The 11,783-nt window shown below is 42.3% G+C and overlaps 1 non-coding gene across 1 annotated transcript; it reads right to left on the reverse strand.

Annotated features, from left to right (window-relative positions):
- Nucleotides 1–10,069: 10,069 nt before the first annotated feature.
- On the reverse strand, nucleotides 10,070–10,198 carry LOC125356952. Its single transcript, XR_007211993.1, has one exon. It is a non-coding gene; the product is annotated as a small nucleolar RNA SNORA40 (small nucleolar RNA).
- Nucleotides 10,199–11,783: the final 1,585 nt, after the last annotated feature.

The raw sequence follows: 11,783 nt of genomic DNA on the forward strand, positions 1-11,783 counted from the left end.
TTAGGCAAAGGTCCTTTGTGAAAGGTAGACTTGACTCTTCCTGATTGAGAAAGGCAAACTGAGGAGGAGGTAGGTGGAGGAGAAGTAATTGTATTTGAGAAACTTAATTACCAGTTCCCAGCACCTGTACTGGGTTCTGCTGAGAAAATGGAAACATGATCCTGTCTACCCCTTTGATGATCCAAATGAACAAAAGAAGAAATGACATTGTTTCTAGAACCTGTCAACCTCAAGGCAAGACCAGATCCTAAATTATGGAAGACACTTCAGGACTCATTAATACACATTGGACTCACCCATATAGCCTGATGGTGGGTATCAGGTAGGCAGACACTCTGGACAGAGAGTGTTGGTAGCCCCTCAATGCTAAGTACCACCCTATGCTCAGTACTCTGATACCTCCTTTGAGTTGTGTGCAGTTGGCTTGAGGAATGCTCCATTTTGTTCTCCTGCATAAGGAGGCCTTGCTGGGGTTTTGGTTATGGTTACAGTTAAACACGGAGCTGCTTGTTTCTCTTGGGGGGAGAGGGGAGCAGGGAAGGCATTGGTAACAGGCAGCTTTAATTTACATGTTGATTCCATGATAGCCTTTAGAGACTTAGATCAGGAAACATGATGGAGGCTAAGACAAAACCCTAGATATAGCTAGCATAGCTAGTTTTGGTTCAAGTAAAAACTAGTTATGACCCCACTGAACTAATATTATTGTTTCATAGCATTCTGAGTGCCAGTAAGTACTTTGCCTCTCCCATGGCCAGCTGCTAACTGGTCTTGCCCAGGCACTCAGGTTCAACTCTTTCCTTCTTGGAAACCTTCCCCTTCCCCACCTTGTCCCCACTGCCTCCCCTGGATCATTAGCCAATTTCTGGGAATGACCTGCAACCTCTCTTCTGATTTGTGAGTAGCCTGCTTCCCTGTGCCTTCTAAAGTCTCTTTCTGCAAGGACAGCAGCACAGTCAGAGCTCACACTTCTTGTCCAACCCTTTTCGGGGTGTGGTGAATTACTAACAAGCCTCTCTGACGCCATCTTCTTGCCACCTCACCTGTCCATTGCTGGAATACTTATTGAAAACATACCAAAGCAAAACACCCCAGATTTGGAGAGTTGTTTGAACCCTAACTCTACTACATTCTGACAGAGAATCTTTCTGCTTCATTGGTGAAACAAGATGAAAAGAATCCCCACTTTGGAGAGTCATTGTTACAATTCAGTGAGTGACTATAAAAAACAGGTGCAGATAGCTAGATGCCAATGGCTCACACCTGTAATCCTAGCTACTCAGGAGGCTGAGATCTGAGGACCACAGTTCAAAGCCAGCCCAGGCAAGAAGCTCTGTGAGATTTTTATCTAATTAACCACCATAAAACTGCAAGTGGCAAAGTGGCTCAAGTGTTAGCCTTGAGCTGAAGAGCTCAGGGACAGTGCCCAGGCCCGGAGTTCAAGCCCCACGACCAACTAAAAGAGAACAAAAGAAAAAGAACAGGTGCAGAGTTAGTACTCAGTGAGTGCTAGCATGATGAGCTTTATGGAAACCCACCCATGACTGACCACAGCGCTGAGCACGCAAACCTTTGCACAGGCTGCGTTGGCAGGCCTGGGTTCCTTGTGTTCTGTAGGAAAGATCATTTAGAGTCTACTTGTATTTTAAAATTTCTATTAACATTTTAGAATTGAAAACTAACTTGCAAATTTAGTAATTCTATTTACCAATCTAGAAAACGTTTAGAATAATTTTCCTCAATTATTCAAATAATACTAAATAAGACTAAATAATTCCCCTCAACAAATTCAAAATGTCTTTAAAATCACAAACATTCTGTTTTAATTTTCCTGTGCTCCAACTGGCCAACACTATCTTCTAAAGTAGATCATATCAGGCAGAATACAATAGGTGGAAAATGACATACATAACTAGTGGGCAGGATGGGAGAAAACTGAGGGAAAGTAAAAGATGGAGTGACATTGTCCAGAATAAGAAATATACTCATTACCTGACTCTTAAAATGATAGCCCCTCTGTATGGTGCATTAATACTAACAATAAAATTACTTTTAAAAAAAGAATATACTATATACCTAAGTATGGCAACTGTCAGTATTCTTTGCAAGCTTAACAAAGCATATAATAGTTTTCAACTTAAAATAAGTAAAAAAATTTAAAATTAGAATTGCAGTTCTAATTTATTAGATACTCTTATGTGCACTCTCTTAAACATGCTATGCATCTGAATATTAAAGTTATACAACTTAAATTTAACACCTTACATTTATAAAGGTTGAACTAACTTAATTCTATACTTAAATTTCCTATGTTCAGAAAGACACTTATTCAGTAAGAATAACTATTGTGTCACTTCAAGTTGAGTGGCTTGTGGCATGACTGACAGTATGTTCCAAATTTCTTACTCAACAGTGAATACCTTGACCAGGGTATAAGGCTTGGCTCTTGTCCATGATACTGAAGCAGAACTATGGTTCCTGATATCCAGATGGGCACTGGTGAGACCCCTTATGCTTAGTCAGTGTGAACTTACACATTGCCTATTTTGAGTGACTATTTATAACCTCACTAAGAGTACAACAAACTTTGTACTTGTCCATTAAAGTCTATTTTTCTTGTGGGGTATCATCACTCACACCTGTAATCCTAGCTACTTGGGAGCAGAACTCAGAAGAATAGTAGTATGAGGCCAGATCTGGCAAAAAAGTGAGACCCTATCTCAAAAATGCTTAGAGCACAGAGGACTGGAGCTATGGTAGAGTGCCTGCTTAGCAAGCACAAAGCCCAGTTTTAATCTCCAGTACTACTAATCATCATCAAAAAGAACTACATGAGTGTTACCCAAAAATGAAACCTCTATGTGCCTGAAGCATTTTGCACTGAATGGTTTAACAACATGCAGATTTTCACCAGGCTGGCCTTTCTCCAGTTTTTCAAGCAAGTGTGCCCATTTGGGGGTACTCATGTGAATCTGTATGTGCAGGAAATTTTGTCCTTTTTCCTCTCTGAGATTAGACATTTTCAGATTTCTTTACAAATTTCCTTTCTATGCAGGTCAAGAGCTTCAGGGGAAAAGTCTGTCATTCCAAGCTGAACGGCAGTAGACTTCCAAGCACTGATAATGGGAGGTATCAAGGTCTGAACGGCTGTACTCCCTTCTTGTTTAAAATGAGGTGTTACCTACACTCTTCCCAGTGTCCTGGAGATCCTCTACTGTCCGGGTCCCTCTCCACTTCTGTGTGTTTCAGATCTCAGAATGAGACTCTTGTGTAATGCTTGTGGGACAGTTTCCCCTAGAATCTTAATCAATTTGAATTTAGGATATTTCAGCCCACTTGAGCAGTGGAGAATGAGCAATAGACAGCCCCACACATCCCTATTCACGCTACTAGTGGCTGAAATGGAATCTGGAAAGAAGCTGCGCCGCTTGCCTCAGAAAAGTATAAATAGGAAAACAAAGCCATGGTTAGAGGAAGAGGCCCAAAAGAAGGCAGGAGGGCTACGACCTATTAATCAGGAGAACTGGAACCCTGAGATAGGAGACAGGCAGGTGGCCTTAAGCGATGTGTGCCTGGGGGTTGTATAGGCGGTCCATGTCCAGGAGCTGAATCACCACCACAAGACAGCAAGGATACAAGCAGAGCTGACAACAGCTTCATGGTTTCTAAGCTACGTGCCACATAATTTTTTCTGTTAAAGTTGTCCACTTTCCTCTGGGGCTGGAGGGCTTGGACTGTCTTCTGGATATGCACAGAAGATTTGTCAGAGAGGAAGATGTCCAGCAGCCACATCCCAGAAGTGAATGCCTCTGAAGCTAGGGCTTCTGTAATGGGTGTTCCAGAGAAGTTCAGGATAGTATGGATTATTATGGGTAGTAGATTATTATGAGTTATGTGTGGGTTCCATTTGTATCTAATGAACGCATGCCATTTGTCACCATCTGGGCTAGATTCCCTGGGCCTGGACTCAGGCTTCCAGGAGAAGGTGTCATTTCAGTGCCTGGGAGACAGGAAACAAAGAAAAGGATCGAGAGAAACCTAGGATTGACCCACATGGTGTGACCCACTCCAATGGCTCTCAGACACAAGCAGAAATAGGGCCAGCAAGGGCTACAGTTTGGGAAAGGCCCAACCTTGATCTGAGTAGAGCTGGGACAAACGGTCTCTTAGGCTAGCGCAAGATGACTTTCTCAGTTTTATGAAATGTTCAACAACTGTAGTAAAATTGACATGCGTTATAAACCTAAAAAGGTGGTAGTATCTAAGGTTTAAAGTTTAAAGAACTAGAAAGTATTGGGTGACTCCTTCTGGAAAGAGCCTTGGGACATCATACAGAGGTGACATGGGACCTTGTTGGGGATGTGAACAGACTATGTCCCATGCCTGTGTATTTCTTCATCTGTTTTTTTTTTTAATTCTAGAAAATTCCTTTATTGTTCATTTTCAGCATTATAAAATGTATTGGCAGGCACATTGGAATCACCTCCAATCAAGACCACTTTAAAAATAGCATTTGCGGGCTGGGGATATGGCCTAGTGGCAAGAGTGCCCTGGGTTCGATTCCCCAGCACCACATATACAGAAAATGGCCAGAAGTGGCGCTGTGGCTCAAGTGGCAGAGTGCTAGCCTTGAGCAAAAAAGAAGCCAGGGACAGTGCTCAGGCCCAGAGTCCAAGCCCCAGAACTGGCCAAAAAAAATAGCATTTGGAAGATGAGTCACAGGACCATACTTCTCAGAACTCACTCTGCAAACCAGTTCTTGGTGGAACCCAGGCATTTGGCTGGGTGCCAGCATGCCAAGGGTGTCGAGGACAATAGATAGGCTGGCTGTGTTCCCACCAGCCTTGCCAAAGCTGGTGGAAAGACAAGAAGGGACCCAGACTCGACCACGCATGAGTGCAGTTTGTAGGGAGCTGAGGAAGCAACCTCTGACCAGAAGGTTCTAATAGAATAACAAAAAAGGATTTTAAAAGACAATGCCAAGGGTCCGTTCTGTTATTATTCACAGGCACTGACTGTGTCTACCAACCCAGTCAGTGGAAAGATGGCCGCCTCCAAGGAGAGCAGGTACCAGAGAATGAAGAGCCTGGGTTCACTGTCCACGGCCCAATGCCCAGTCCTCTGGGTCTGGGTGGAAGGAAGGGCAGAGGCCAGCCATTGGACAAAGAGCCCTTCCTTTCTTTTTTTTGTGGCAGTCCTTTAGCTTGAACTCAAGGCTAGGAGCTCTCACTTGGGTCCTTTGATTGAGGCATGCTCTAGCGGTTCTCGCTCTCCCTCTACTTTTGCCACCCAAGCAGTGCACATGCTGAAAGGTGTAATGCCACACTGACAAATTTTAGTTGGGTGAGTGTCCAGGTAACCCTTAGTTCTAATCACACTGCCCTGACCAGCTGGCAATGTGATAAGTGAAGCCAGAAATTTCTTTTATTCATTTATTTTTTGCCAGTCCTGGGGCTTGAACTCAGGGCCTGGGTGCTGTCTCTGAGCCTCTCTCTCTCTGCTCAAGGCTAGCACTCTGCCTCTTGAGCCACAGCGCCACTTCCAGCTTTTTCTGTGTATGTGGTACTGACTGAGGAATGGAATCCAGGGTTTCATGCATGCTAGGCAAGCACTCTACCACTAAGCCACCTTCCCAGACCAACTTCTAGCTCTTTGCTAGTTCATTGAAGATAAATGTCTCTCTACAGACTAACCGTGATCCTCAGAACTCAGCCTCCTGAGTAGCTAGGATGACAGGCGGGAACCACCAGTGCCTAGCTGAGAAATCAGCAATTTCTTAATGGGCCGAAGAAGATGTGATGTCTGAAGCCCCCTTCATTTGTGATTTGGTGAAGTTCTATCTGTGAGGTATGTTTGTGTGTGAAAGATTGAAAGTGAAAACAATTTTTTAAAAAAATACCCAAAGCAGTGTACCTTAAGATGGTTTCTTCCAATATAGAATGCTTAGGCCAAAAAGTGGGCACACAAAGAAAACTCGGAAATGAATAAGATATCTGCACGTGTTTGTTCCCCTCCCTAGCTTGGGATGTGTGTCATTCCCACCCTTCATCCCTTCCCTCCCCACATGTTTTTTATTTTTTTAATTTTTTTGCCAGTCCTGGGGCTTGAACTCGGGTCCTGAGCACCATCCCTGGCTTCCTTTTGCTCAAGGGTAGCACTGTACTACTTGAGCCACAGCACCACTTCTGGCTTTTTCTATACATGTAGTGTTGAGGAATCGAACCCAGGGCATCATGTATTCAAGGCAAGCACTCTACCGCTAGGCCATATTCCTAGCCCTGCCTGTGTCTTTCTAAGCATAGTTTTCCCCAGGAAAATGGTAAGAGATCAGGATACACGGAATCTACAAAATCAAGCCTAGAGAGAAAAGTCCCTTAGCTTTCTCCCAAGTTGAGAAAGGGACCCCCGAAGCTCTCAGACACCAGAGAAAATTAAGATGGCACTGAGTCAGGAGCACTGTGGGGAATAGTTGTCTCAAAGTCCACCTCTGACCTGGCTGAGCACTTGTTTGTAAGAATGGTGGCCACCAGAAGACAGAGGTCTAGGGAACTGGATTCTAGCCAGGAGAATTGAACACATGCGGTCTTGTACCAGGAGCTGAACGGGGCCCAGTATCCTGACTACAGTGTCTCTTGAACGCTAAGCTCTGAACAAGGAACAGAACTCACTATTTCCCAAAGTTAAGACTAAGTTCAGACACCAAGAGACACTCTTTGTCCTGTTATGAGGGGCTTGGAATCTTTCTTGACTAAGAAAATGAAGTATTTGGCTCACTGTTATTTTCCTATGATGTTTCTTCCATGCATGGAACCATCAGAGTGAACAAACCATGTGGCTACTTCACATACTAATCAGATTAACCACACCAGCTCCTGTTGACACAGGGCTGGCTCTTGAAGGGGTGGAAACTGTCTCCAAAAGGTAAGGCTAAGATGATCAAATATTTATTTATGTCATTACTTGCATGCAAACTATTTTAAGAAATTAACAGAAAATTTAAATATAGGTCTGTGTGGGAAGAAGGAAGAAGAATGTGTTCTTTAAATAAGTCTCCCACTACCACTTTAACTATTTGTCTCAATTTTATACCTTTGTACATTTGCACACTCATTTTATTGGGTCATAGATCTATAATACATCCAGTTTATTTTTCCCTATCTTGGTTTTTTGTTGTTGTTGTTGTTTCTTTGATACTAAAGCTTGAACTCAGGGCCTTGTGATCTCTCTTGACTTTCTTATTTATTACTAGCATTCTACCACTTGTCATGCCTCCTATGAAGAAATTTGATAATTGATTAGAGTCTCAAAGACTTTTCTGCCTGATCCTCCCAATCCTTAGTAGCTAGGATTACAGGCATGATCTATCTACCAGCACCTAACTTGTGTTAGCCTTTTTGCATAGTTGATCAATAGATTGGTTGTTGGTAGTTGTAGGGCTTGTACTCAGCACCTGAGCATTGTCCCTGAGCTTCTCTGTGTTCAAGGCTAGTGCTCTACCACTGGAGCTACAGTACCACTTCTAGATTTGAACGGTTAATTGGAGATAAGAGTCTCCCAGGGACTTTTCTGCCTGGGCTGGGTTCGAGTCGTGATCTTCAGATCTCAGTCTCTTGAGAAGCTAGGATTATAGGCATGAGCCACCGGCACCTGGCTGCTTTGTAGATTTTTAAGTGCTCTTCATTCATAGCTATCTCACAGTACACTTATATCATTGTCACACACAGTAGTTCAGAGTTTGAAGAAATACTCCTCTTCAACAAGAGAGTCAGGATATTTCTTATTGTTACTATTAGAAACAGTATTTGTCATAACAAATCGAGTGATTCCTTGAAGAGGAGTGTTTTGAGTATAAACTAGAGAATAGTTTGAGAAGGGAAAGTTAATCAAGGGGCTTGAGGTGGGCTAAAGAACTAAAATCCTCCACTGCTGTGGGCCATTGTGGGTGGTGGTTCTTCTGCACAACTTGGGTGTCACTTAAGGTCAATGCACTAATGGATGCTTTGGCGTTTGTTCTGAGTCCCCTTGGGTTAGGTCTACCCAGACACTAGGAAAAAGGGAGGGTACTTTATTCTTCTCTGTATTGCAAGAGGTTGCTAGGCTCCTCCCCAGAACATAGATGATATTCAAAGTCACTAGCCAGGTGTGATGATACAGGTCCATAATAGCTACTGGAGAGGCAGAAGCAGAAGGGTCATGAACTTGAAGATGGACTAGTCAAGTAATTCTCTTGTCTCCAAAACAAAAGGGTTTGGACCATAGCTCAAGTGGTAGAGCAATTGCCTACCTATGATCTTCTGGGTTTAACCTCTAGTACTAAGAAGAAAGATTATCCGAAGTTATTTCTTACTTTGCAAAGGGAGAAGTAGCTTTGCACAACTCAAAAATAAATAACTTTCTCCACTGTAGTTGATGTGCTTCATGCATGTGGTGAGACTTCTGGTTGTGACAGGAGACAGAAACCACGCCTATGGTTAAGCCAGAGGCTTGGGCCTCCCTGTCCCCTTGAAGATCTGTAGAAAAGCAAAGACTGATGATGACACATCACAGGATTCAGCTCTCAGCCTTCTAGACAAGCCTAAGAAAGGAAAGCCACTAGAAAGTATGGTGCATACATTTGCTGAGCTTCAGAGACAATCCTGGTGGAACACAAAATCTCCAACTTGGCAAGGCTGGTGGGGTGCCTTTTTGGGGTCTTTTGGTGGACCAGACCCTTTCCTAAGATTAAGGGGTCAGTACCCTCCTGAGCTACTTTCAGAAACTTGTCATGGACAGACATTTCTAGATGTGATCTCACCAGCCTTCTAGGAGCTTCCTTGTGTAGCCCTCAGCACTGCTCTGGGGAAATCCACCTAAAAAACCCATCTCTGCATCCTGCCACTACTATGGTGCCATTGTTTTTCCGTGTCTACTCCTGCCACCTCGAACACCTTCGTTTCTTCTCCTTTCTCATTGGACAAGGTTCCCGGATCCTTGCCATTCTGGTCAGTCTTCTCTGGGCAAAGTTCATTGTGCTAATATCTAGCTTCAAGTGTGATACCCACAAAGAATTTTCTGTGATTAGAATTTGAGGGGAAAAAAAATCACATTTAAAACCTTACTGGGCATAGGAAACCTCCTACAAGGACCTTTTCTTCTTTATGGCAGAGTGGTAATAAATAGACCAGAATCAACCCAGCTGTAGCCATTCATGAGTTCTTGATTAATAAGGAGGTCACTGGTGAAAAAGGGCCCCAGAGAAGAAAAGGACTTGATGCCTCTTTTCAACACTGAACATAAGATCTTGCTTTTAAATTGTAGTTCTAGAAGCTCAGAGCTGCAAGATTCTTAGAAGTTATTTTCACCAACCTCTGAATGCCCAGACAAATTTGTGTTCAAAGTCACAGAGAAATTGAATGATAGGATCTCAAGCCAGAGCCCAGTGCTTTCAATTGCTTTTCTTTAATTCCTACTGACTCCCGTCTCTTTCTTCTTTCAGCCTCTCTGACTCTATACCTCCGGACACTCAATCTTTAGTCTCTCTCACCATTTGGTCTTACCTGAAAGCTTCATTTCGAAAACACAGGCCTTAAAGTCATAAGATGCCTTGGGATCTTTTTTTATTTTCCCATGAGAATTTTCTGCCCCATGATCTGTAGCAGAAATTGACTGGCAATCTAGGTGATGTCGTGGTTAGCAACAGATAACAGTGGCCGTTAAGATCATTTATGTATCTAAGTGTTGTCAGCATTTACAAGAGCTGTCTTGCCCCACTGGGGCTATAGGAAATGTGTTCACCCAAAGGTGCAGGTCACAGATAGGTCAGAGAGATAGCATAGTACCAGGGATCAAACCAGCCACAGTGTGCTTTCTATAGTAAAATATGGCCTTCATCTAGGAGAACATAATTACCCATCTCTTAAAAAAAAGCCAAAAAAAAAAAAAAAGCCTGAATGTTCACATGGGCACTTTAGGGCAAAACCTCATTTAAACAATTTAAAAAAAATTTTTTTTTAGCTTTTACATCAACTTTATTCTCAGAGCCCACTTGTGTGAGTTAACAAACTCCCACGTTGCCAACTGTTGTAGGAATCATATTCTTTCTTACATGTACCAAAATCTTATATTCAACCATGAGTTCTGGGTTGCAAAAGAGGATTTACTGTTTGCACCTGCCTGTAAGGCTTTGTTACAAATTAAACAAAGACACATACACAGGGCTGGGGATATAGCCTAGTGGCGAGAGTGCCTGCCTCGGATACACGAGGCCCTAGGTTCGATTCCCCAGCACCACATATACAGAAAACGGCCAGAAGCGGCGCTGTGGCTCAAGCGGCAGAGTGCTAGCCTTGAGCGGGAAGAAGCCAGGGACAGTGCTCAGGCCCTGAGTCCAAGGCCCAGGACTGGCAAAAAAAAAAAAAAAAGACACATACACAAGTGCTCCTAAACAAAAATTTCAATGGCAATCATGGCCTCATGCTTTTTTCTTTCTTTTTTTTTTTTTTTTTTTTGCCAGTTCTAGGGCTTGAACTCAGGGCCTGAGCACTGTCCCTGACTTCTTTTTACTTAAGGCTAGCACTCTGCCACTTGAGCCACAGTGCCACTTCTGGCTTTTTCTGTTTATGTGGTGCTGGGGAATAGAACCCAGGGCTTCATGCATGCTAGGCAAACACACTACTACAAAGACACAATCCCAGCCCTAATTTTAAGCTCTTATGTACTCATTTCCTGTAAACAATTTCTTGTATAGTCTAACTTTTAAAAAGTGATTTTATTTGCTCATTTAAATGATTTTGTATGCTCATTTACCCATTCTTTCAAGAACTCATTTTGAATACCACCTTTAAAATCTCAGTTTGCTCTCTTCCCACCTAATCTGAATTTTATTCGAAATCCCTTAAGATTCAACAGACATCTCACATCCCCAAAATGATTTCTTCCCCTGCTCTCTCTGTTTCTGAGACCCTCCATCAGTTTTAGGTTCATTCATGTGTAGGTTTCGCCAACTGGCCTTACCAAGTGGATAAATGGAACATTGCTTTAGTCATGAATCAAGTTTATGTATATTGTGTTATTTCATCCTAACAACATATCATTCTTATGATAAAAGTGAGAAAGAGGCTCAGAGAAATGAAAAATTGTGCTTGTCTCACCAACAGTATGCAACTCAAAATACAGGTTTGTCTCTTTTAATTTTCTGCTTGACTCTAAAATTTCAGATCACTCTTTATATAAGGACCAGTCAGGAAAATATCAAAGGCCTCAGTAGCTCTCAAGTATAGTTAATTAAAATCCAAATCACTCAGTCATTCAAAATCCTCTATAATCTGGCCTCAATCCATTTTTCTGTACTTCTCTCTTGAAATGTTCTTCAAAGAACCACTATTTTCCTCAAACCTCTTTGGTGTTTTCCACCATATTCTGAATATTTTGTTCCCTTCATTTGTTACAAGGCATAACATTTCAGTCATTTCTATCTCCATTATATGAAATCTTACTTTGCTTCAATACTGAATTCAAGCAGCAACCGTTTTTCCACATCAGTAATTGTCTTTTTATTGTGTCTGTTTTTTTGAATGAAAGGAACCCAGAGTTCGACTTTCACCTCATTATTTAAACTCCATCTCTCAGTCTTTAGTTTTTATTTTAGACATCGAGATTATCCAGTTTAACTGTTCAATCAGAGTTGCAAGCTCTTCTATGTTGTCTCACAAAGTAAGTTATATCTATGATGAAGTGTTCATTACTTCATGGTCTATAATATCATAGAATTTGTAGTGTTAAGTGGTTTCTGTGATATATTGAGC

This window comes from Perognathus longimembris, chromosome 8, assembly GCF_023159225.1.
Source record: "Perognathus longimembris pacificus isolate PPM17 chromosome 8, ASM2315922v1, whole genome shotgun sequence".
In the NCBI taxonomy this organism is placed as follows: Eukaryota; Metazoa; Chordata; class Mammalia; order Rodentia; family Heteromyidae; genus Perognathus; species Perognathus longimembris.